The sequence below is a fragment of the Rhinolophus sinicus genome, linkage group LG07 (assembly GCF_036562045.2).
Source record: "Rhinolophus sinicus isolate RSC01 linkage group LG07, ASM3656204v1, whole genome shotgun sequence".
Classification (NCBI taxonomy): Eukaryota; Metazoa; Chordata; class Mammalia; order Chiroptera; family Rhinolophidae; genus Rhinolophus; species Rhinolophus sinicus.
In genome coordinates this window covers 116,881,383-116,907,344 of record NC_133757.1, presented here as the reverse complement: position 1 = coordinate 116,907,344, position 25,962 = coordinate 116,881,383, and the positions used below count along the sequence as shown (strand labels likewise).

Genomic DNA, 25,962 nt, shown 5'->3' with positions numbered 1-25,962 from the left:
TAAATTAAAATATACCCTAAAATTAAAAAAACAACAGAAAACAAAAAACATAACAAACAAAACAAAAAAACGAGTAAAATTGGCTATGCTCATTCTTCTGAGAGTTTTAAAAATGTCTGTACCGAAGTACATTACCCATAGTGTCAGAGACAGAAGAGGGAAAACAATTTCTATGTGATCCCAATTATTTACTCAGTTTAAGAACAGCCCCGGAGGGTTTACTTTGTTCAGAGAGAATCAGCTCCTTCATTTATTGTCCCCAGACGACCTTCTTACCCCCAGCTGCTGTTTCCATTAATTCTCAAACAAAAAGGAAAAACAGATGATGTGCTATTCAGTTTGCTTCTCCCCAGACTTGAGAGGATTAATAAGGAATTTTTGGGTACTGCTTACTCAACTCTGTGGTACCATTGCGTGGAGTAAGTGCTTGCCCTCTGATTAAGAATCTTCCATTACTCTGACATTCAGTGCTTCAAAGTACAAGACATCACAGTATGCTTGGTCCTTTCCTTGATTACCACTTAAAGTGTTTTATTGTGTTTCTTACAACAAGAATGTGCTTATTTTCATTGGGTTTTAGAAAAGTCAACATCTAAAGACACAGTTCCAAACATCCTTCCCAAACAGCCTGAGTTCTCAAATTTTAATTATCCCTATTTATTCCAAACCTATTTTTCATTTGTTACCTACAGGTTGCCATTCTCCTTCCAGTCACAAAAGTTAAAAACTCAAGTTCTTTTTGACTCCTTGCCCTCACTCATCTGCAATATGCAGTCAGCCATCAATTTACATCAGTTTCATGCCAGAAACTGATATCTTGATGGTGCTTTACCTTTCCTGACACTGAATTACATGTTTTTAGTTCAATCCCACATTCCTTCTATAATGGACTATTAGTCAAATTACTTAGTCAGAATTCTACCCACTAGTCCCCCCAACCTTCTAAAAATAACAAAGCAAAGCAAAACAAAACAAAACAAAAACAGGCCTTTGTTTATACCAACTATGCAAAATACATTTTATTTATCTCTATATTCCTCAAGTATTTTGTGGCTCTCATGTTATCACAAACATTTCCCAAGTGACACTGCTTGCTAATCAGGGAAAGAAGCACATTTGAACCCATATATGACAGAATCCATTCCTTAGCCCATTCCGTTAGTCTAGATACAATATTTTTTCCATTTCTTTATATAACCCAAGCTAACATATGTAGTTTATGCTTTTCATTTTCAGACAGTTGAGATGATAACAAATTCATCATGAAAATATAGATCTATTCAAGTCTGATGATGTTTTGTACTATTTCTTTAAAAAATACCATTGGGATATTGATTGGGATTGCATTAAATTTGTATATTGCTTTGGGTAATATGGCCATTTTAACTATGTTCATTCTACTAATCCATGAACACAGAGTATCTTTCCATTTCTTTGTGTCTTCTTCAATTTATTTTAATAGTGTCTAATAGTTTTCAGCATATAGGTCCTTCACATCTCAGATACAGGGCTAATATCTAAAATATATAAAAAACTCATACAACTCAACGACAACAAAACAAATTATTCAATTAAAAAATGAGCAGAACATGAACAGACACTCCTTCCAAGAAGACACACAAACGGCCAACAGATATATGAAAAAATGCTCAACTTCACCACCTATTAGGGAAATGTAAATCAAAACTACAATGAGATATCACATCACATGTGTTAGAATGGCTATCATCAACCAAACAAATAATAGCAAGTGTCGGAGAGGCTGTGAGAAAAAGGAACCCTCATACACTGCTGATAGAAATGTAAGCTGGTACAGCCACTATGGAAAATAGTATGAAGATTCCTCAAAAATTTAAGAATAGAAATACCATATGACCCAGCAATCACTCTCCTGGTTATCTACAAAAACAAACAAACAAACAAACAAATAAAAACAAACAAACAAACAATACACATGACAATATTTACCCAGAAAGATATATGTACCTCCACGTGCACTGCAGCATTATTCTTGCTGGCCAAGACATGGATACAACCAATGCGTCCTTTAATAGATGACTGGATAAAGATGTGGTTCATATATATAATGGAATATTACTCAAGTATAAGAAAAGATGAAGCACTATCCCTTGCGAGGACATGGATGGATCTCAAGATTATAATGCTAATTGAAATAAGTCAGACAGAAAAAGTCGACAACCATATGATTTCACCCATATGTGGGATATAAAACTAAAAGCAACAAAAGATCAATACAAACAAACAAAACAAAAACTCACACACAGAGACAACAGTTTAGTGGTTACCAGAGGGTAACGGGGGAGGGAGGTGGTAGAAGAGTGTAAAGGGGGTCAAACATATGGTGATGGAAGGAGAACTGACTCTGTGTGGTGAATACACAATGTAATATGTAGGTGATGAATTACAGAATTGTAAACTAGAAACCCATATAATTTTACTAACCATGTCACCCCAATATATTCAATAATAAAAAATACAAACTGATCATCATTATCAGATAGCTGTGGAAGGAAAATAAGAAAATAAGCTTTTATTGAACACTCAATGTATGGCAGACGATATAGTAGCTACTTTACATTTACAATCTCATTTAATCCTAAAAAAGAAAAAATCCTATAGCGTTATACTGTATTCTAACTTCACAGATGCGTCTGTCGAAACTCACAGAAAGTATTAGAAAGAATGCAGTGACTACACAATGGAGTGTGTATTGCAACTCTGAAAGGCTCCAAAGTATGTATTCTATGCACTACTCACTCCCACATCAGTGTGGTATAAACAAGCTCCATCCGCTCACTAGACAGTTATCACACATAGATGCACAGGAACTTTGCTGTGCTCTAGAGTTTAGCCAAACAGTACAAGGAAAGCAAAGTACAATAGACACAAAAAAGCTCTTCTCACAATATGTCGTATCCATTTAACAAAAATTTGCTAAGTGCCAAATTCATATTTAGCTTTGAAAGTATGAATACTTGTTCCTTACGTTAGAACAGTGTCAGTCCCCTAACCTTGAAGTGATGTTACTGAATCTCAGACATACTGAGATCGATAATGGGTGGTACATGATTAACAACAGGTTTTGCAAGCAGCTGCTTTACCCAGAAGAGAGCAAATAAATGTATAGTTTCAGGACACAAAGCAATGAAGCTTTGCTGCTGACTGCTAGAAATTGACAGCAATCAATCAATTTGACAGGCAGCAATTAAAAACATGGTAGTTGTAATTGAGCAAATATGTCAATCAGCTTAAAAGTGAAAGGGCAGAGGCAGAGGAACAAATAGTAACAAGAGCTGAAAACACTGGATCTTTTCATTAATCAAAGGGTGGACTTCATAACAATACTCTGTAATGAGCTTTCCAAGCAATGTCTTTTTTCTTGTTCAAGTATCATCTAAGTAAAAAATATGCATAGAGTAGAGTCATACATAATTAGAGTGCAAAGCTAAGTTTTACAAGTAATGTTCTGTGGGCTTAACCTTCATTCTTGTAAAACAATACTGAAAACAAGGGTGCTATGGTGTGAAAAGATTCAAACGATTTTCTACAGCATTTATGCAGTATGATAAAATGGATCTCAAGAATGTGGGATGCTTCTTATACGACAGTGCATTTCAATCACAGTAATATGAAAACTGTGAACGGTGTATGGTGATGCATTGAAACACGAATCATATAGCATATTTTTACACTGTGTCAATTTTAGTCTCTATAGGAAAGTTTTAAAAAGAGAAAATGATTTTAGTAGCAAAAGTAATTATAGGTTATTTTAGCGCTTTTACTGAAGTTTAAAATAAAGTTTGGAGACTAAAGGCCAAGGTGAAATTAAAATAGTCTTAATAATCAGTTTTATGTGACATTTCTCTTTAACCATTTATACATCAGTAAAGCACACTATAGTGACTTTCAGCCACACTGACTTTACTGTTTTTACTACTGTAATGCATAATGAGGGGAAGAATAAATGTTAGTCACTTGTCAATTAGATGTTTCATATAAGAGCAGACATATGCAGGCATTTTTAATCAAGTTGAGTATTTCCAAACCTTGACATATGCTGTTGATATATAAAATAGAGGATAAAGACACTAAAAATATTTATGTGCTTTTATTTATGTGCAAAGATAATTACATGCGGATTCAATATGCAGATATGTGGAGCAGTTTGATTCTGTTGAGCATAGTTTTAGACAAGGGACTGAACTTGCAATTTGACTGGATGGTTTTAGCAGATGATGTGTGGCCGTTGACCATTAGAAATAATTAAGTCCTTAGGAAAAATTAGATTAAACTAAGATGTGACCCAGATTGTCTAAATCTATCTAGAGTTTACTCTGCTTCATTATATAATGGGTTCCACCATAAATATTTTTAAAACTTTTATGTAGTAAAACAAAAAAGCATAGATTTGAAATTAAGATGTGTGGATTTTATTCTGTAAGAAGAGAATTAGAATGAAGTCCCTAACTACATTGTTCATGGAAGCAGGAGACGAATCAATGGAAAACAACATTGAACCATCAGTGCAAAGTAACACTTAGAGTTACATAATTTTTCTGAAAAGGAGAGATTATGAAACCATTCAAACTATCAATGGTCCAAGACACGCAGCCCCCAAAGAACTGGTACTCTTAAATAATGGGCAGAAGATACAAACTATCCCCTATGGCTTTTTTGAAGCGTGGCTGGCTGAAAACAGAGATAGTAAGCAAAATGTTTTCCCAGTATTAAAGCAACCAAAATTTGAAAGGCTACATAGGGAGGAAAAGTTAAATTTAAAAAAGAAAAAAAAAAAGAGGAAGCGCTATGCTTTTTTCCTGCCCTCTATCTTAATGGGCAAACACTTTCCAAGATGAACAAACGATAGTGTGTGTGTGTGTGTGTGTGTGTGTGTGTGTGTGTATGAAATATATATTTACATAGATTTCACTTGGCATTCCTACCAAAAGAGAAAATCTTTGAAACATAGCTATTTTTATTAATCAAATAAAAGGCAAGAATAGTAAACCTTGCCCTATCCATATACCCCACATACAGTCAAAGGAAAATTTGGAGGTGGGTATTCTGCATGATTCAAGCAATTGTTATTGTTAAATTTTTACAAGTTTCTGATCAATATTAAGACCTGGATTCAAAACAATTAAGTCTTATTGATTCATGTCATCTTCCTCTTCTAAATTCTCTGCAAAAATGTTTGATTTTCTCTTCTATTTTCCCATGTTGCCTTATTTTTATAAATACCAGCCACTAGGGTGATGGAGAGCTTGAGAGCCTTTCCTTTAAATCACATAAAGGTGATGCCGAAAGGTCATCAGAGATGAGAAACAAGCACATTGTGGAATACTGAGCACTGTACTGCCAACCTGCTCCGATAGACACACCAGAAAATATCTCATACATGCAAATGGCATTCCAGAACAAAAGACTGTCACTTCTTTATTTGAAAACTAGCTGTCTAGCTTATCTGTCTTTCCTCACCCTCACAATTGCCTTCGTAAAAGTAGAAGATACACAATGTGGATTAAAAGACACATTTCATGTTTATGTAGAAGAAAAAGTGAATTTATAAAAATGAATATAGTGATATAAATGACTAAAAAATATCCCTATATGCAACATGAAACTCTCAGATATATCAAGTGAACTAAGTAATCTCATGGTTTTCAAAGATGTCTAGTATTTATCCAATAGCAAAAACAGGTAATTTATTTTGAAAACACTATGATTTTTTTTAAAGATAACCATAAAACCCAGGTTTACTAATCTTTCAAAAAAAATCTCGTATCTAGTCATTTGTAGGGGTAATGTTATGAAAAATAAGGATGGTCATCCAGCATGAGGCCATGAAATGGGGAGGGACACATTTTATCCAGGGAAAAGTTGGTGGAAGCATCATAATGCATGTGAACAGTGTGAGAAGTATTCATAAAAATATCCATTATGTGATGTGATGCTGAATTTTATGTGTTAAATTGACTGGGCCACAGGATGCCTAGCCACTTGTTCAAACACTCTGTGGGGGAGTTTTACATGAGATTAAGCTTTGAGTAGGTATTCTAGGCTAAGCGGACTGTTCTGCCCAATGGGTAGGCCTCATTCAATCAGGGGAAGGTCTGAATACAACAAATGGATGAACCTCCTATGAGTAATAGGGAACTCCTACTACCTGACTGTTTTGAGCTGGGGCATTGTTTTGTTGTTGTTGTTGTTGTTTGTTTGTTTGTTTTGTTTTTTCCTGACTTTGGTCTCAAACTGTAACATCAGCTTTTGGGTCTCGAGATAGCCAGCTTTTGGACTGGAACTACACTGTTGGCTCTCCTGAATCTCCAGCTTGCCAGCTGTATATCTTGGGACTTTTCAGCCTCCATAATTTGCCTGAGTCAATTACTTATTGTATATGTATCCTGTTGGTTCTGTTCATCGGGAGAATCAATACTTGGCAATTGCCAAAATTGGCAAACACATCTGGTGCCTTTAAGATTGGTATATAAGAATGGATCAACTAAACATTTACTGGTCATGTATTATATGTAAGGTCACAATAGTGCACTGTTTGAAGTGAAAATAATGAAATTAATAATAAAAATAACAACAGTACATAGTCTATGTTGTCAAGAAATTACAATATAATGGGAGATATAGGACATGTACAAAACTAAAAATAATGCATGCAAGCAGTCATTGGTATAATTAAGAGATACATAAGCTATAAGGGTACTAAAGAAATGAAGTGATTTAATATCTCTAATATGGACATTCTAACCTACCTCTTAATTGCATCAGTGAGAACTCCTTCAGCAGAAGTTTTGAAGACAAGGAAAACTTACCAATGAAAAGACAAAAATATTTTTAAAAAATGACAAGTTAGCATAAAGCTTTAGAAATCACTCTTCTCTTAACATAATTATTTGTAGCTGGTTCAATTTCTCTTATCATAACCCTGTGGAGCATTGGGTGTGGGCCCTTGCCTAGTCCAGGCAATGGCTCTCAACTTGCACATTTTGCAAATCTAAGACAATTTTTATTGGCATAGCTCACCAAGCACCTTACTCCTATTGAGTAGGAGTCAGGCTACTCAAACATAAAAGACCACAGACCTGGCACCTCAAAAACTACTCACATAAATAAGTTAGATTCATGAAGTCTATTTCCTTCCAAAAGACAGACTACAAAACTTCAGAGTTTGTGTGGCAAATTATATTATATTAAAGCACATGTGACACTGGGACTACTATACTCTTATGTGAACTGAAAAGAACTAAAAATTTCCCATACACTGCTATAGGAGTCACAAATAAACATGAAATTACTTTAAGTTAACAACGTTGACTGATCTACCATAACCACATGACACTGGGAAATATTAATACTCGATTCTTTCAGATTTCAGAAATTGCAACCTTTATTCTATGGATTTTAACACTCTGATCGTGAAGTTTGTATGGAAAAGGTGTAAGACCCAAAATACCCAACACAATATGGAAGGTTGGAAGACTCGCACTACTCAGCTTCAAGCCTTACTATAAATGTACAGTAACCAAGGTGATCTGGTATTTCAAAAGAACAGATAAACAGATCAATGGGAAAGAATAGAAAGCCCAGAAATAGACCCACATAAATATAATAAACTGACCTCTTCAAAGAAATGAGAGCAATACTACGGAGCAAATACAGTCTCTTCCACAAATAATACTGAAACAACTGAAAATCCAAATGCAAAAATGTGACTCTTGACACAGATCTTACACAGTTCACAAAAATTAACTTAAAATGGATCATAGACTTAAATATGGAATGCAAAACTACAAAAATCCTAGAAGATAACTCAGAAGAAAACCTAGATGGCCTTGGATATGGCAATGACTTTTTTGATACAACAACAAAGACATAACTCATGAAAAAAATAATTGATAAACTAGTTTTCTTAAAATAAAAAACAAAACCAAAAAAACAACAACACACTTCTGTTCTGTGAAAGGTAATGTCAAGAAAATAAGAAGACAAGCCACAGACTGGAATAAAATATTTGTAAAAGATAGAACTGATAAAGAACTATTATACAATATATACAAAGAATTCTTTAAACTCAACAATAAGAAAATAAACAACACAACTAAAAGAGTGGGTCAAAGACCTAAATGGAACCTCATGAAAGAACATACTCAGATGGTAAGCAAGCATATGAAAAGATGCTCTACATCACATGTCATCAAGGAAAACGCAAATCAAAGCAACAATGAGATACCACTACACTCCTTCAGAATGGCCAGTTCCAGAACACTGACAACACCAAATGCAAGTGAGGACATGGAGCAACTTCATACATCACACACTGCTGGTGAGAACGCAGGATGGTACAGCCACTTTGGAAGATGGTTGGGCTGCTTCTCACAAAACTGAACATAATCTTACCATACAAGCCAGCAACTGCACTTCTTGGTATTCACCCAAAGGAGTGGAAAGCTCATACCCACACAGAAAAACCTGTACACAGATGTTTACAGCAGCCCTACTCATAATTGCCAAAACCTGGAAGCAACCTAGAAGACCTTCAGTTGGTGAATAAACTTAGGTAGATTCAGACACTGCAATATTCTTCAGTTATCGGGAATAGTTTGAGAAGTATGGGGGTTCATTATCCTTTCAATGTTTAGTAAAATTTACCAGGGAAGCCATCTGGGAAGTTTTTGTTGATGCAATCGACTTTACTAGTTATAGGCCTGATCAGATTTCCTATTGTCTCAATATTCACTTTTGGTAATTTGTTTGATTCTAGGAATTTGGTCATTTCATCTAGGATATCCAATTTGCTGGCATATGACTATTCATAGTGCCCTCTTACACTCCTTCTTATTTTTGTAAAATCCGTAGTAATATTCCTACTTTTATTTTTGATTTTAGTTATGTTTGTCTTCTCCTTTTATTTTCTTAGTCAGGCCAGCTAAAGCTTTGTCAATTTTGTTGATCTTTTTGAAGAACAAAATCTTGGTTTCATTGTTTTTTTCTGTATTGTTTTTCTTTATTTACCTCTATAATAATCTTTATTATCTCTTTTTCTGATAGACTTGATTTAATTTGTTCTTTTTGTACTTCCTTAAGGTGTAAAATTAGGTAGTTGACTGATCTTTTTTAATGTAAACGTTTGTAAGTATAAATTCCCCTCTTAACATTGCTTTCATTGTATTTCATATATTTTCGTATGTTGTTTTCATTTTCATATGTCTCAAGATATTTTCTAGTTCCCCTCATGTCTTATTATTTCACCCATTGGTTATTTGAGAGTATATTGTTTAATTTTCACATATTTGTGAATTTTCCAATTTCCTTCTGCTGTTAATTTCTAGTTCCATTCCACTGTGATCAGAAAATATATTTTATATGATCTTAATCTTTTTCAATGACTTGTTTTGTGGCCTAACATGGAATATCCTGGAGAATATTCCACTTGCCCTTTTTCTCCTTTTGCTTCCCTTTCTTTTATTACTTGCATAAGATGTAACCAAAGCTATAATCTTTTTGCTTATTGTATTTCTTGTTCTAAAAGGAGATAACATATATTCATATTATTCTGCATGCATATTTCCTTGGTGTGTATGTTTGTGCATGTGTATGTGTGTGCGTGTGTGTGTGTGTTTTAATACCTCTTAAAAATATTACCAGTTCTTGTTTTTCGTGGCATATTCTTCTGCCAGAGCTCCATTTGTTTTGAAGAAATTATTGAAAAGATAGTAATCATTAGGTCCACTTGAAAAATAAATAACCTTAATTGTTAAGTAAGAAGAATGTGTTAAGATCACAACATCTGTATGTATTGATTATGTTTTGTTTCAAAACAAATACATCCCCAGGCATACTGTCACTGAGTGTCTAGCGTCTATTATTTCAAGTCAGGTAAAACAAAACAAATCAAATCAAATAAACTGTAAGAAAAAAGTAAGCACTATAACTCAGTCTTGAATCAATTAGAGTTCACAAGTAAATTACAAAGATGTATTAATCAGCTAAATACAAGGGGGATTTCAAATGTTTTTAATATTAGATAATGATAATTAAATAAATAAAAAAATTAGAAGCACTTTCAGTTGCCTTTCTGGAATTTTACAGCATGGCTAAAATTCATTTTCAATAGAGACTCATATTTTCTACTATTAGACAAAAAGGAAGGCCCAGGCTTTCAATATGTCTATTTTTATTATTTTTACGTTGTGCCTGTATATTCTACTCATGACAACTGAAACGTTCAAAAAGAAATACGCAAAATTTCTGATGGGGACTGATTTTATTTAAAATGCCTTAATCTCAAAGGTAACCTCTCAGTCAGAAGCCAAAATAGTCCAAGATTTGAATACTGCGTTGTATCAGAATTCAACATTTATTTATTTTTTAAAAATGTTACGTTATCTTTTTCTTTGCAATAGTCAAAAGCACTGTAAAATTCCCCTGCAAGTATTTATATTTGATCAATAAAACTCAGTTCACATAAATTAGCAACCACTTGGTAAAAGACAGTAATAGAGAATTGGGTTCAATTGAACAACTCTATAGGCAAAATAGTAACTTCCTTATCATTACCCTGTACTTCCATATTTTCTAGCACATTAAATTACAACCTTCACTTGAATTTTCCATCAGTAGACACATCTGTTAAACATCTTCTGTGTATTTATCACCATCTTTCCAATCGGTTGTACAAATCACACTTTAAAAGATGCAATTTTATTTTAATATATATCTATTGATTTCATAAATCATTTATTTGTAAATAAAATCGTCATGTAACTGAGGCAGGGACACAGGGGAAAAAAAATAAGAAAGCTTAATGAGCTTTCTCTAAGCCATTGCCTACCAGCTTACAAAGCAGTTCAGCCTTGTTTACATGAAAGAAACACTTTAGATCAACTATAAACTATGGATTTACAGATATAATTATTTTTCTCATTGACTTTATTATGCTAAGGATCCTGCTGTGATTTAGAAACTGCTTTTAGATGCACTTTCATCATACAGCTTTCAAAGTATATTTGCATATCTCAATTCAATTACATTAAAATTATTTTCAATTCAAACTACATCTTTTAGTTATTTTCCCCCCTTCTAATCTGATTCATCCTGCCCTTGTCTATGTAAAAATTTATGCTGTCTTATTTTTTCCTTGTTTATAATTTGAGAACCAACTTTGATGCATATAATTAAAACATCTGTGAAGTACAAAACACAAAATGTCTGCCAGGAGATAGTCTGAAGTTATTTGAAATAATTTGAACATCAATACTCTAACTTTTCATGTCACCCTCAAGTGTTTGCAGACCCAGTAAACAAGCTGCATTATCTTTCTCAAGTATAATTAGTATTGTTATACTATGCTCTTGTGCTCTCATGCTCTCTTCATGAGCCTATCTGACACACAGAATTCTCAAATGTTAGCAAAATAATTCTAATGATAGGCTACCTATAGATATGTATAGTTTAAATGAAAAAAAAAAGAATTTAAAAGGAAACAAAATAAAGCACATTTCAGACATTATTTCTATTTATAAGAAAAAAGAAAAAGGAAACAAAAGAAGGGTAGAAATGTAGGCTAACATAAACAACGAAAAAAGGAAAAGAACAAAATTCCGAAGAATGTTGCTGGAATGAAAAGAGACATTTAAAGAATGTAAATTTAGAGCTATTGCTCAATTTAACTGTCCATATATAGTGGCTTCCTTTTTAGAAACTCGGCAGTATTGCTCAGTGAGTGAGCCAAATGTAAATGGGGCTATTAAAGCATAAATGGAGACCAGAGAGATAATAAAATGCTATGCTACTATCCAAAGAAGCCTCTTAAGGTCATGGGGAAAAAAGTACATAAGGGCCAACAAAGAGTTATCCATTTGGTCTCTGAGACTTAGTAGAAATTATACTTAAGGAAAACAGATTCCTAATACTTCCTAAAAATGTCTGTTTATATGAATTGAATAACATGTTTTTCTAGGATAAGACTTCACAGTGTAATTCTTTAGGCCTACAAAGAAGTATTTATTATCTCAAACAAGCATCTCCCTGCTATTAGACATTTGAAAACATTTAGTTTGGGGAATTTAAACTCAATAAATTTGTGAAAAAGTGGTTCTAAAATGACCATTTCACTAGATGTTGAATATGGCAGTGATAATGTGATTTTTATACATCCAGTCACGTGCTGGCCAATGTCTAAAGCTTTCTAAGACAAAATACGGTTGCTGATTTATTTTGTATTAGGAATGCTTTTTATTCGGATAATAAACTTAGTAAAATGTGCACATATGTGAGATACACATATTTACATATGCCCAAATTCTAATAGTTTTTTTATTTTGGGTCTGTCTTGGTTTCATGCATTATTTCTTCACTTGATAACAATTATAATAATAATTTCAAGGATATATTCATAAAATACAAATTGCTAGATAAAAAAAAATAGTTGACGCATTCTGTTGAACTTCCTCAGTCATTAAAGTTGATCAAATACAGATGATATAAGCAGGGCAAATACATTTTAATTCAGTGTAAAACATTCTCATAGCAAATGGCTATAATATCACTCATGTATAATGATGAAAATGATAAAATATTTGAAATGTATAATTTTAATTAAAATGCAATACAATAATTAAGAATGATAGTTCTTCTGTATAAGAAATTTACTCAGAAAAGAAAAAGAAAATCAGGAACACAGTAATCAAATTAGTGAAGTATGCTATATTTTCACCTTGAAAAAGAACACAACAAAAACATTTTCATTACAAAATAATGCACTTTTATTCCATAAATCAGTGTTTTTAATATAATCTATTACACTGTTTATTTCATTCACTTTTGTACTACAAATTCCTACTTGCGTTAGTCAACAAGTTATAATTCCATATTTTTAATCACATGCTGACCCAAACTAAAAATCTGAACTTAATTTTTCAGTTTCATTTTTAAAAATATAATGTGAACTAATAAGAAGTATATACTCTTGCTTGAAAATGATTCCTAATTTAATTATAAGAAAAGACAATGTTCATTCACCAATGTGGCATGGTGTTTATTTCAATTCCTGTTAATCCCAAGACATACTTCTGATCCTATACAATTTACCGAGGACTTAACTATTTTTTCCATATTTCTTTTTGAGGAATGAAACTTGACAAATTTATCTGGAAATCTAAGATCAAGTAAGTAAACAAGATAACCTTTATCTTATCACAAAAGTTTGCTTATTGTATGGTAAATAATATTTGTACAGATTTATATAAAACACATATTTATTATATACCTTCATGAATAAAACAAGAGACAAGGAATTCAATTTGATCTGGAAATACCATTCTATTAGGATCTTAAATAATTATCAGATGACCACCATTGTATATAACATGGGGATTTAGAAATTATCCCCTCCTTTGATAGTCAATGGTCACAGATCACTCTGTGTGTGTGTGTGTGTGTGTGTGTGTGTGTGTGTGTGTTTCTGAAAGAGATACTGAGATAAAATCTTGAGCACAAATAATTATTTTGGAGCACAAATGTCATTGGTAGAGATGTGAGAAATGATAGGGAAAAAAAAGTAGTGATAAAGGTTGTATTTCAGTCAGCTACCATTTGAGCAAACGGAATTTAATCTACTGGAGAAACTCTAGAAAGTGTGTAAAAATCACATTTCAAAATTCTCTCACTTGAGAGGCAAGGGAGCTGTATATTTATTCATCAATTCCCAGAGTAGTATGGATGCTACTTAATGTCACTACTTCTTAAAATTAGTCACATTAAAAAACAAAACAAAAAAAGCACAACAACAAAAACCCACCAATATAAAATGACGGTTAGTAAACATCCCTGCTGCTGCAGATGGTCCTGAGGCTGGCCACTGCTGACATTCTTTATATTTCTCTTCTCCTTCTCATACCAAATTTTCTTTGAAACCAACACTCCAGTTAGGCACCGGTACTTGCCCAGTGTGATAAACCATACCTTCCTGCCTGAGGGCTTCAAACATTCAGTTACCATGTCTTGGTCAGATTGTGTTTCCCACGACCGTTATTTCAGATCTTGACTCAATACAGCACTAAGAGGTACCCTAAAGAATCTCCTTAGCTCCAGACATACTTCTTCGAGCCCCCATTACACAGCAGCAACTCCCCCCCCTCATGAAAATTGTGGTCATTTATCCCTGCCAGTATAGTAACTCCTTTTTTAACTATTGTCTTACTGGCATGTGTGTGTGTGGGGAGGGGGTGCTCAAAATAACTAAATTGAGTTAACACTTTTTCAGTTGAGTCCTTAATATGTTGTTGAGTAAACATGCCCTACCCCTCAGAACCAGGTCCTCTAGTCCAGAAGGCCAACGTTGCTCAATGAGGTAAAAATTACTCAGTTATGTCACTGGGAACAATCGTGAGAAATCACTAAGATGAAGGTATTCTATCTACTGGAAACATTATAGGTATTAGGGCCAAACAATTCCCTGGACATTTTGCTCATTGCTGTACCACCTTTGCCACACTGGAATTGATTTTCCAAGGCACTGATCATGATCCCATTATGATAAATCAGTCCATTTCTCAGGCCTTGAGTAGACTACTTACCAAGGCACTGTAATCAGAGAAGGAAAACACACAGCCACATCCTTGTCAAAACAAAAAATGCAACAGGCAAAGTTAAAAAGACAAGGAAGACCTTATTTAAGATCATTGCAATAGAGAAAGAGACTGAATTCACCTCCACTTAAACAAAAGGTGGGAGGTTTAAAAAATCGTGGGGAACTAGTAGAAAAGTATTAGATGACTTTGGAGGTGGGGTTTATCAATGGTATGTGTCCAGCACATTGAGTTATTCCTGAGTTTGCAACTGTTTTTCTCTGTAATCAGGCTACTTGCTAATTCTTGCCCATTGAAGTTAGGTTCCCACCTTTCCTTAGAAATAGGGTGTTATCCCCTTTGTTATCTCCTTTGATGTTTACATTTCAAAGAGATGTTTCCCAGGTCCTTGAGAAAGACATTAACTGGAGTTATAAAACTGACAGGAGGTTAGGAGAAGATTTACATACATTTCAAAGGGACAGAAAATTAATTAACAATTGAAAAATTTTCTGAGATAAATGTTCTGAAAAAAGAGTTCAGAAGCCATAGTTTGGGTAAAAACAAGAAACTATCTAAAGTTTAGTGAAGCTGAGGGGAACTTTAAGGTCATCTTGGTCACCCAGAATATGTATCAATCCAGTATGGGTGAATAATTTACCCTACAAGGGTGGAAAGGATCCAATGTAATCAATCAAGTGTGGCTAACTGAACTCAAAGGATAGTGTCATACCAGTGGCTTCACTTTAGTCTCTACTGCTAAATGTTTCAATATTCAGGCATTTCTGTGAAAATCATGGAGCTGTACCTTATTCTACGTACTTTACTGTATATGTATTGCGACTCACAGTAAAAATAAAAAGAACAAAAAGTTAAGATCTCATCATTATGTATGCAAATCATTATTCCCTAAAAACATGGCTGGATTTTTTTCAGTACTTTGTAAAAATTGTTTTCTTTCAATTTTTCTTTCTTCACCAAAAAACAAAAAAGATAATAAGAATAAAATGAAGGGGTATAGACAATTTCTCCTGCTATTAAGTTATATTAATTAAATATCCTTTCCGATAATTTTAAAAAATGTTTTTCTGGTCAACGAGGCCTTTTTATATTGCACAAGAAACCACGGGGGTCTTGCCTATGGATACCTGAGCGATTTCACTGTAAACACACATGGCTGCAGACACTTGGTGGGAAGCCAAGTGAGAAACACAATGATTTTGGCCAACCCCATGTTTATAGAGCTAGGGTGTCCAACAGTGTTCTGGACTGCGAAGCTCAGCTTCTGAAGCAGTTCTAAGGAAGCAGTGAGAGAACATCCCAGGGATGAGACAGGGGAGTTAAGTACCAGAGGCCCTTGCAGTGATCAAATGGGACCTTGACCTGTGAACCTCAGGTGCAGAGAGGCCTAACTGGCCAACTAGTGACTGAAGCATGAAGGGCTCACCTGCCTAAAGCTTCTGTGGCTAGGTGGTTTCTGAAGTCCCTGCTAGCAAACTTAACCTTGCTGCCCAGATCCTCTTCAACTCTGAGGAGCTGGCTGTCTTTGGCCAAGTGCTCGGATTGGCCAGATGCACCAGTCTGGATCTACCCTGTGCAGAACTCCATCCCTAGGTCAACGATGCAGTGTATATTCAGTCTCCCAGAATGCTGAATGAGACACTACGATGCCCCACCCCCTGGCCAAGCCCAGCCTGCACACCTGGAGAGACGTGGTCATGGAGCTGCTGTGGTTCACACTGAGCAGGAGGCAGCCACATGATGTCTGAACCACAGCCTTGGAAATCTGCTTCAGGTTTGTCACTGTGAGATTCTCCCCTACTACTTGGATTCCTGCACTCTCAGTGAACTTCTGCAGAGCTTCCCAGTCATTGCAGTCAAGGGTCTGCAACAGACACCACTGGGTGCCCCTTGATGAAGGGCTTGTACCGGTTGGCCAACTAGTGGGTTGTGATTTACCTGCTGGGGTCATCAGGCAACTTGAAGTTCGGGTCACACTTTTCCAATCTGAAGAACTGAGAGGGAGCCAAGTCCATGCCAGTGACAAGCTTATCCGTGTAGGTGGCTCTACCCACTGCTTTCTTCAGCAGCTCAGGGCTTCTTTATTCTCCCGGAACACACCTGCCTTCAGCCCCCAGACTGGTGGCATCTTTCACATGTTTGTTCTTGAAGATATTTTTCAGGTTGTCACAAATCTCCGCTCCAATGCGCATGACTTCCCTGAAGTTTGTTGCACCAATGGGAGGGACCTTGAACTCCTGCACGGCCATCTTGTTGCCCACAAGATGACAATGAGAACTCCCCACTCATCCCACTGAAGCTACCAAAGTGACTTCAGAATGATCAGCCAAGTCAGCGACATGGAAGTACCTGGGCAGCCCCTTCTCAACAGCTCCAGCCTCGCTGACCACCAGGGTCACTCCCAGAATGGTGTTAGTGCTACATTTGGATTTTGCTTTCCCTTTCTTCAATCTATATCATCAGTGTGTTAGTCTTCTGTTGTTACGCGCACTCAGTTTCTTGATAATCAGGGTAGGTGCAATAGTTTTACCGATGTACTCAAGAGTCCTTGAGACATATTTCTTAGGTAGTTCTGCCATATAATTTTTGTAGTGGACCCTTAGTAAACTATATACTATGCATTTTGAAAAGAGAACAGATTTTAAGTGTATAGACTGATACATTGTCATAATATCTACTCACTATCCCACTTTTACTCCCAATCCCTGCCACTCTTCCCTATGAGATGTAAGAATTACACTAATTACTAATGTGATACTTTTTTTTTCTGTTTTAGATTTTATATATTAATGAAAGTACAAAGTACTATTTATCTGTGCCTGGTTTCTTACACTCAACAGCATATTTGTAAAATTTAAAAGATGTTATTGAGGATAGTTGCATTTTTTCTTCATTCTAATTATTTTTATTCCACTGAATATATAATTCATTGAATTAATCTAGTGTTTATGAATACTTGGCTGTTTTAAGTTTTCAGATATTCTGAATAATGCTTCTGTGAACAAATTGGTCCACGTATTAATTTTGAACATAAATACATATTTCTATTCAGTATAATATACCTGTAACTGATACAGGACTCATTAAGTTTAGTACATAATTCCAAAGGATATTCAAATGGATTATACCAAATTACCATCAGCCTGTGTGAGATTCCAAATTATCTGTATTCCTGACTACATACAGTTTTGCATTTTTACGATCCTAGTGATTGGCCTCATAATTTTAATTTGCAGCAAATAAAGTCAAGTGGACTTTTATACTTATATTGGTTATTTGAATATTCATATTTTTAAAGGTCTTTTTAATTTTCCCCAATTTTTTAATGGATTTTCACTATTTTATTAATTGATTTATAGGAGTGCTTCATATAACCTGATATGATTATATCATATAATATTTATCAGATGTATGAATTATAACTATTTTTTCTCTTTCTATGGCTGTGTTTGTCTCTCTGAAATTTTCTGACAGAAATAATTTCTTACTGGCCTTTTGAGCCTCTTCTTTTGCTCGGCCCGCTCCAAACTCTTTGGCGTGTACTTTTTCTCCTAATAATGCCACCTTGGGCCCTTGAGACATTCTCTACTGCTCGGGTCTGCTTCGATTTCCTTGGAGTACACTGTCTCTTCTAACAAACTACTCCTTCACCACTTAAAAAAAAATAATAATTTCTTATTGTAATATTTTTGTTTAAGCTCTTTGCATGTGCTATCTGAAAGACACGTCTGTAATCATTCTTTCAATATTATTTTCAGATTTTGTTGTCAAGAATCGCTGCATTATACGTTAAGAAGTATTATAAGTCTGCATTCTCTGGACAATTTTATGTAAAAATCTTGGAATTTCCTACTTAAAATTTTGGAAAAATTCACTGATGAAGATTTCTGGTCTTGAAGTATTCTTTCCAAACAGATTGTAATAATGGATCCATTTTTTAAGTAGATTGGAATATATCAGATTTTCTATCCTTTCTTATTTCAGTTATGTAAGTCATATTTTTCCTGGATATTGTAAAATTACTATAATTGTTAACTATATTGAAGTAAATGTGTTCATAGCATTCTATTGTTTGCTTATTATTGATTATAGGATCTGAAGATGACTCTGTTTTAAATTCCTGATATTTTTAGCCTGCATTTTATTCTTGGTAAGTCATATACCAAAGTTTCATGAATCATTAATCATTTACAAGAACCAACTTTTGGTTTTGTTGATTTTATATATATTTTAGCCCGTGAAGATGGAAAAATAATTTCCCTCCCAACTTCTGAGTATTTCTGGCTGGACTAATCATCAAATTAACATGAAATAGATTAACAGGAGAAAATGACCAGATTCATTACCTATGTATGTACAGGGACTTCACAAGAATATGAGAACTGAGGGTTATTCGACAGCTGAGGCTTATATACCATTTTGGACAAAGGAGAGGCAATGGGAAGGGATTTCAAAGGGAAAGCAGCCTATTCACAGGTAGGTGAGAAAGAACAAAGGTGGTAAACAAATTGTTGCTTGGATGCCCCAAAACAGTGGGACACAGAGGAGGATTAACAAAAAAACCCACTCAGATCCTCCCTGTGTGCCACACTTAATTCGTATATGTCGGTGCTTGTGCTAAGGTGAATACGCTAAGGTCCCTTCCTTAAGCAGCTTTTTCTATCTGAATTCCTTTAGGCAGGTAAAGGGGTGGGTCAAAGGTTCTTTCTTTTTGCTTTTTATAAACAATATAATTTCATGTTTTACTTTTTTTTAAAATTAGTTTTAGGTGCACAAAACGAAGTAATACTTAGACGTTTATCATTTATATCCCTTACACTGTGTCACCCCCTTCCCCCATCCACTATCCCTCTGACATCACACAGAGCCGTTACATTTCCACTGTCTCTATTCCTAATGCTGTACTCTGCTTCTTGTAAGTATACACATATATGTATATACATATATACATATACATATACATACATATACATATATATATATATATATATATATATATATATATATATATATATATATATAAACTTGTAGTTGACATTCATTATTCTTCAGCTTCAGCTTCAGGTGTACAGTGCAGTGATCAGGCATCTACATCATCCCTGAGGTGGTCTCCCTAATGAGACAAGTGTCCACCTGATACCCTACAAAATCTTTACAACATTATTGATTACATTCCCCAAATTAACTTTCGTAACCCCATGGCAATCTTGTGGTTACTGACTGCTTTCTAATCTCCTCACATTCCCCCTTACCCTCCCCATCTAGCAACCCTCAGTTTTTCCTCTATGTCTCCGAAATTGTTTCTGGTTAGTTCATTCACTTATTCTCTTGTTTGGATTCCACATATAAGTAAGATCATATGGTATTTGTCTTTCTCTGTCTGATTTATTTCACTTAACATAATGTTCTCTAGGTCCATCCATGTTGTTGCAAATGGTAAGATTTCTTTCTTCTTTATGGCTGCATAATACTCCATTGTATAAATGTACCACAGTTTCTTAATCCAGTCGTCTATCAAAGGTTCTTTCTGAATCTTTTGTTTCTTAAGAATACCCAGCTAAAAATCAATATCTCAAAAGGTATATTTTGGGGTGGCAAACTCTGGTCCCCATCATAGCTTAAGACACAAAGCAATGATGACAAGATTAGAACAATACGGGTGAGACACTGTGGTGGTATGATAGTAGTAGTTTGTCTTACATTGTTACTTTAATGTTAATTACTAAAAAAGACAGTTTTACATAAGAAGATACATATTTTTGTAATTTGAATTTCTAAATTAAACGTGAAATGAGCTAATTCTAATAATCGTGCAATGTGTTATCCACTTACAAATTTTTAAAAAATTGACATTTTTAGTGTCTCGTGTAAGGAACAGCAGCGTAAGAAACACCACATTCAGAATGAGCCAATGTACACTCTAGCAGAAACACTGAATTATAATTTGCCTAAGGAATACCAGGATTGCTAACTTTGTATATTTAGATTAATAGTATATTTCTACAAGGTTTGTGCTGTAATTGGAACTTAAGTAACATTTGTAAAGTGTTATCTGTCAAAGCCTGAAGAGACCCAAAGAGAATGTATGTCATTATGCAAAATTACTAATTAAGTACAAGTAATTTAGCAGATAATTTACATGTTCATTTTATAATAGAAATTATTTAGTTTTAGGGTTCTCTCTGTATTTCTAAAGTAATATTGACCCAAGGGATCACAGACTGTTAAGAAGTATAAATTATAGAATGAGACATATGTTTAACTGACTCATAGAGCTTTTGTTGTGGCTAATGATTCCTCTAACGGTAATTGCATAAGGGAAAACATTTTCTTTGTAAGTAAATAATGTTCCTTACCTCTTAAATCGACTGTCAGTTGACAACATTAATGTGGAAAAATGTCTACCTTCTTGATTAGCTCTCCAAGGATATCCAGCAGCTTTAAATTAATATTGATCAAATAGAAACCATCATATCTATCCAAATATTCTTACAAATGTTGATGCACAGAAAAAAAATATTATTTCAATAGATATTTCTAGAAAGAAAAACTGTCCTGAAATATACCATACTGACATACCTTATTTTATTACACCTCACCGATGTTGCATTTTTTACAAAATGAAGGCAAGACCCTCCACCAGCAGAAATATCACCACTCACTTTATTGCAGTGGTCTGGAACTGAACCCACAGTATCTCTGAGGTATGCCTGTAAATATTAGGTTGGTGCAAAAATAATTGCCGGTTTTGCAATTATTTTTAACCTTTTAAACCGCAATTAGTTTTGCACAAATCCAATACACTGTAAATTATTAGTGTAAGGAAGTTGTGTAGGAATAGTGCTTTGATTTTGTGACTATCAATAAGTACTATCTCCACTGATAAGTCTTAAATATTTCAATATATCAAAGATTTGTGTATGTATAGTAAAATAGTAGCCATATGGTGTTAATAATTGCTGCCTTAAGCTGCAGCTTTGGGGAGAAAATAAAACAATTTGCATCCCTATCCTTTTTTTATCTAAATCATCTGAAAGATCCATAAGGGTAGGAATTTTGTTTATTCACAGCTTCAGTACCAATAACCTTAGGTGCATTTTAATTTAGGTGGCGATAATCTCAAATTATTCTTTCTGTTTTCTTTTGGTTTATTGTTGGTTTTTAATAACTTTTTCAATGTTGGTATTTAATTATTTTATATTATTTTTCTAATTTGCATCCTTTTATTCTGATCACTTTGAAGATTTTTTTCATATGTCTGTCCCTTCTTTAGAGCATAATTTTCAGCCAAGAAGAAAATATTTTCTATTGGAAATTTAAGCTAATTTAGTTATTACTACAATTGATGTACTTAGCCTCTAATACCATATTTTTATAAGTTTTATTCACACGTAGGTATATCAATATTTGTCATTTATTCTCTCATCACATATTTTAGTATTTAGAAAAGTTTGCAGTTTTAAACTAGTGGTTACCTTTTATACTATTTTTTATAGAATATTCACAGTCATCTCACTTTTTCGGATGCTGTCCATTGTTTCCCTTTTTGAGCAATACGGAATTCAACAAGCACCATTTTCTTCCTCCTCTCCTCCTCCTTTCAAATCCAATCTGAACTAGTGTGTTTTACTCCCAGTAAATACTTGAAAGCAATTAGTGAATTGATTCAGGTTGTTGTTGTTGTTGCTTGCCATTGAGTCGGCTCCTGCTCCTGACAACCTTCTGAATAAGTAACGTCCACAGTGTCTGGTCCTCACAACCCTGCTCAGCTCCTGTGGACTCAGCATAGGGCTTCTTTTATGGAGTCCGTTCATCTCGTGTTTGGTCTTCCTTTTTTCCACGGCCTTCTATTTTCTCAGCATTATTGTCTTTTCCAAAGAACCCTGCCTTTCATGATGTGCTTAAAGTAGGACAGCTTCCGTGTTGTTATTTTTGCCTCCAGTGATATCTCAGGCTTGATTTGCTCTAGGATACACTTGCCCATCTTTCTGGTGCTCCAGGGTATCCACAGAGCTCTCCTCTAACACTGTATTTCAAATAAATCAATTATTTCCTGTAGATGGTGATAGAATTGATTCTACTTTCCGTACTGTCTCTCATGTTTTTAAACAGTTTTGATTGTGTTACTTTATCTAAAACATCAGAACATTTAACTCACATATACTTTCCTTATGTTTATCTCTTACTCTTTCTCTTAGAGATAAATATATATTCAGTGTATCTTCAGTTGTTCTACATTTCTAAAGATAATCTAGTAAGTTTCCTCAGGAAAAGAATATAAGGGAGATTATTGATCCCTTTTATTGTAGTTTCCCATTTCTTTAATTTCTTCTATTTTCTTATAATTTCTCCAATTTCTAGAAAAAAAAATACTAGTCCATTCTTTTCAGTCTTTGTTGCTTTTCTAATATACACATATATAAGACTATAAATCAATCACAAAGCATATATATCTCTCACAGGTTTGTATAGATTGTAAACTGATTATCATTCAATTCAGAATATTTTCTGATTTCCGTTGTAATTTCAGAGCATATTTTGTAATTTGTGAATCTGTAATGATTTGCCAGACACATTCTTTTTTTTGTTTCTATTTTAATTGTACAGTGATCGGCAGATATATTCAGTGTGATTTTAGTGCTTTGAAATATATCATGACTAGGTTATAGCTCATTATATGGATGATTGTTGAAAATATTCTACTTGTACTTGAAACTGACATGAGTTCTGCAGTTGTTTGGTCTTGATGCTACATATGCCAATCATGTCCATTTGTGCTATTCTATATCCTTACTGATATTCTGAGTGCTTATTCTATGTGTTTAAACTACAGACAGATTAACAAGAAACAGATGACTTGTACAACATTATGTACCACTAGATCTAACAGATGTTTATAAAGCTCTATACCCAAGAACATCAGAATACCTATTCTTTTCTAGTGCACATGGAGCATTTCCTAGGATAGATCATATGTTAGCCATAAAAAAAGTCTCAAAAATTTGTAATTGAGAAATAATACAAAGTGTGTTTGCCAACCGCAATGGAATGATACTAGAAATCAAGATCAGAAAATAATTTGGGAAGTTCAGAAATATATGAGTTAAAAAACAAACAACCAATGGATCAAAGAAGGGTTAAAAGGGGAGATTAGAAAACACTTTGAGATCAATGAAAAATGAAAACATAACCAAACCTATCTATTATACCTAGATAGCAATGATTAAGGGAAATGTATAACCACAGATGCCTATGTTAAAAAACAGGAAATATTTCAAATGAATAATGCATCTTCCACCTTACGGGATTAGAAACAGAAGAACACACTGAACTCAAAGCAAGCAGGAAGAAAATAATAAACAAACAGACAAAATAACAATAAAAAATAATACAGAAAATGAAATAAAAAGTTGATTCTTTTAAGAAGTAAACAAAGTTTATAAAGAAAATAACCTTTGTATATGAATATACTCATGAGAATTAAAAACATAAATTCACTCCAAATCTTGTACACAAATGTCACAGCAGTATAGTCACATTAGCTATGAAGTGCAAACAACTCAACTGTCCAACATGGTAGATAAACAGAATATAGTATGTTCCTGCAAATGAATATCCAGACATAAAACAGAATTAAATACTGATACATGCTGCAACATGGAGGAAACTTTAAAACATTAGGATAGGTGAAAGAAGCCAGACACAAAAGATCACATACTGTATATAGTATTTATATAAAATGTCCAGAACAGAGAAATCCTTAGAGACAAAAATTAGACTAAGGTCGTCAGGTGCTTAGGGTGAGGGTGGGATAGAAGGGAGAATGGATGTACAAGGTTTCTTTTTTGAAGTGACAAAAAATATTCTGGAACTGGATAATGATGATGTGGTACAATCTTGTGAATATGCTAAACAACACTGAATTTCACACTTGAAAATGTTTACTTTTATGCCATGTGAATTATATCTCAATTTAAAAAATGGACATCTATGTAATTTTCATAGCTGCGTTATTCATTATAACCCCAACATGAGAGCAACCTAAATGTTCATTCATGGTAAAAGGATAATTTGTAGTATAGTCACACGAAAGAGTGACATATGAAAATAGTAATGGACACATCATGACTGCACTAAGTAGTATGTATGAATCTCACTGAAATACCTTGATTGAAAGTGACACAAGAGGGTGCATGCTTTCGAAATCGTTGAGTATAGTTCAAGATATCTAAAATTACTCTTTAGAGTTTGCAGTCAACACAGAGGTTACAGCTGAATAAATGTGATCGGGAAGTGGGAGGAGGTAACAGGAGTATAGGTAATGTTTCTTGGCATTAGTGGTAGTTACACAAATACACGTGTTTTTATATTATTTATCAAGTTGTATGCTTAAAATTTGTTTTTTTCTATCTGTATGTTATATCTTAATACATATTTTAAATTAAAAAAAAAACAAACCACTAAATAAATACATAAACACCTTTCATCGATATGTGCAGTTTCCCCAAAATGTTTTGCCCATATTTCTTAGGTCTATGCTGTGGCTACGTGTGCACTCCCCAAGATGACACCTAATAATAATTTGATGGGATTCAACGGTTTGCTACTGACTTTTCTTTCTCTACCCCATACTTCATCTTTTTAAGGACTTAGGACTTACTTTATTGTTTCTATTACAATGGCTGCCCAGTCTCCTTCACGTGTTCCTGTTAGAATAAGATCAGATCCCCTACAAAGAAATATATCCACACTACATCCTAAAACATGAAAAAGCATAGGTAGGGAGAAGAATGGTTATACAAAATAATAATAATAAAATACTAAACAATAGCATTCTAAATATTTGAAGGTAAGCCTCTTTGTCCATTGCAAAAAACTTGTCCCCCCTCCTCCTACCCTCCTTACAACACTATGCCGTGTTGTCTAATTAAGAAAGTAGTGCCTCTGTAGAGTACAATCTTTCTTACCACTTGTGTGAGAAAATAAAATAAAATAAATAAAAAAGAAAAGGAAAAAAACAATACTTCCATTTTGAAAAGAAGATCTATTACTTATTTTGATATGGTAACAAATCCCCTATCATTTTTTTTTTTCATAAACCAGTTGGACCATTTATTTCACCCCTTGTAACAAGCACCATACTACCTGATAAAATATTAAAGCTTTGGGTGAGACAGGGATTAGTTTGACACTTTAAAGGACTTGTAATAAGAACAGTTTATTTTCAGCATGTTGAGCAAGGGAAATAGTAGGAAAGAAAAGACTTAAAAGATAGACAGGGACCAAGCAATACAAATTTTCCTAACCATGGTAAATATTATACGTGCCTACCTGCCTT

The 25,962-nt window shown here is 34.0% G+C and overlaps 1 pseudogene; it reads right to left on the bottom strand.

The window, feature by feature from the left end:
• LOC109436535 (alpha-enolase) overlaps positions 1 to 21,009 on the bottom strand; it is a 79,558-nt pseudogene extending 58,549 nt beyond the window's left edge.
• Between the last annotated feature and the right edge of the window lie 4,953 nt (positions 21,010 to 25,962).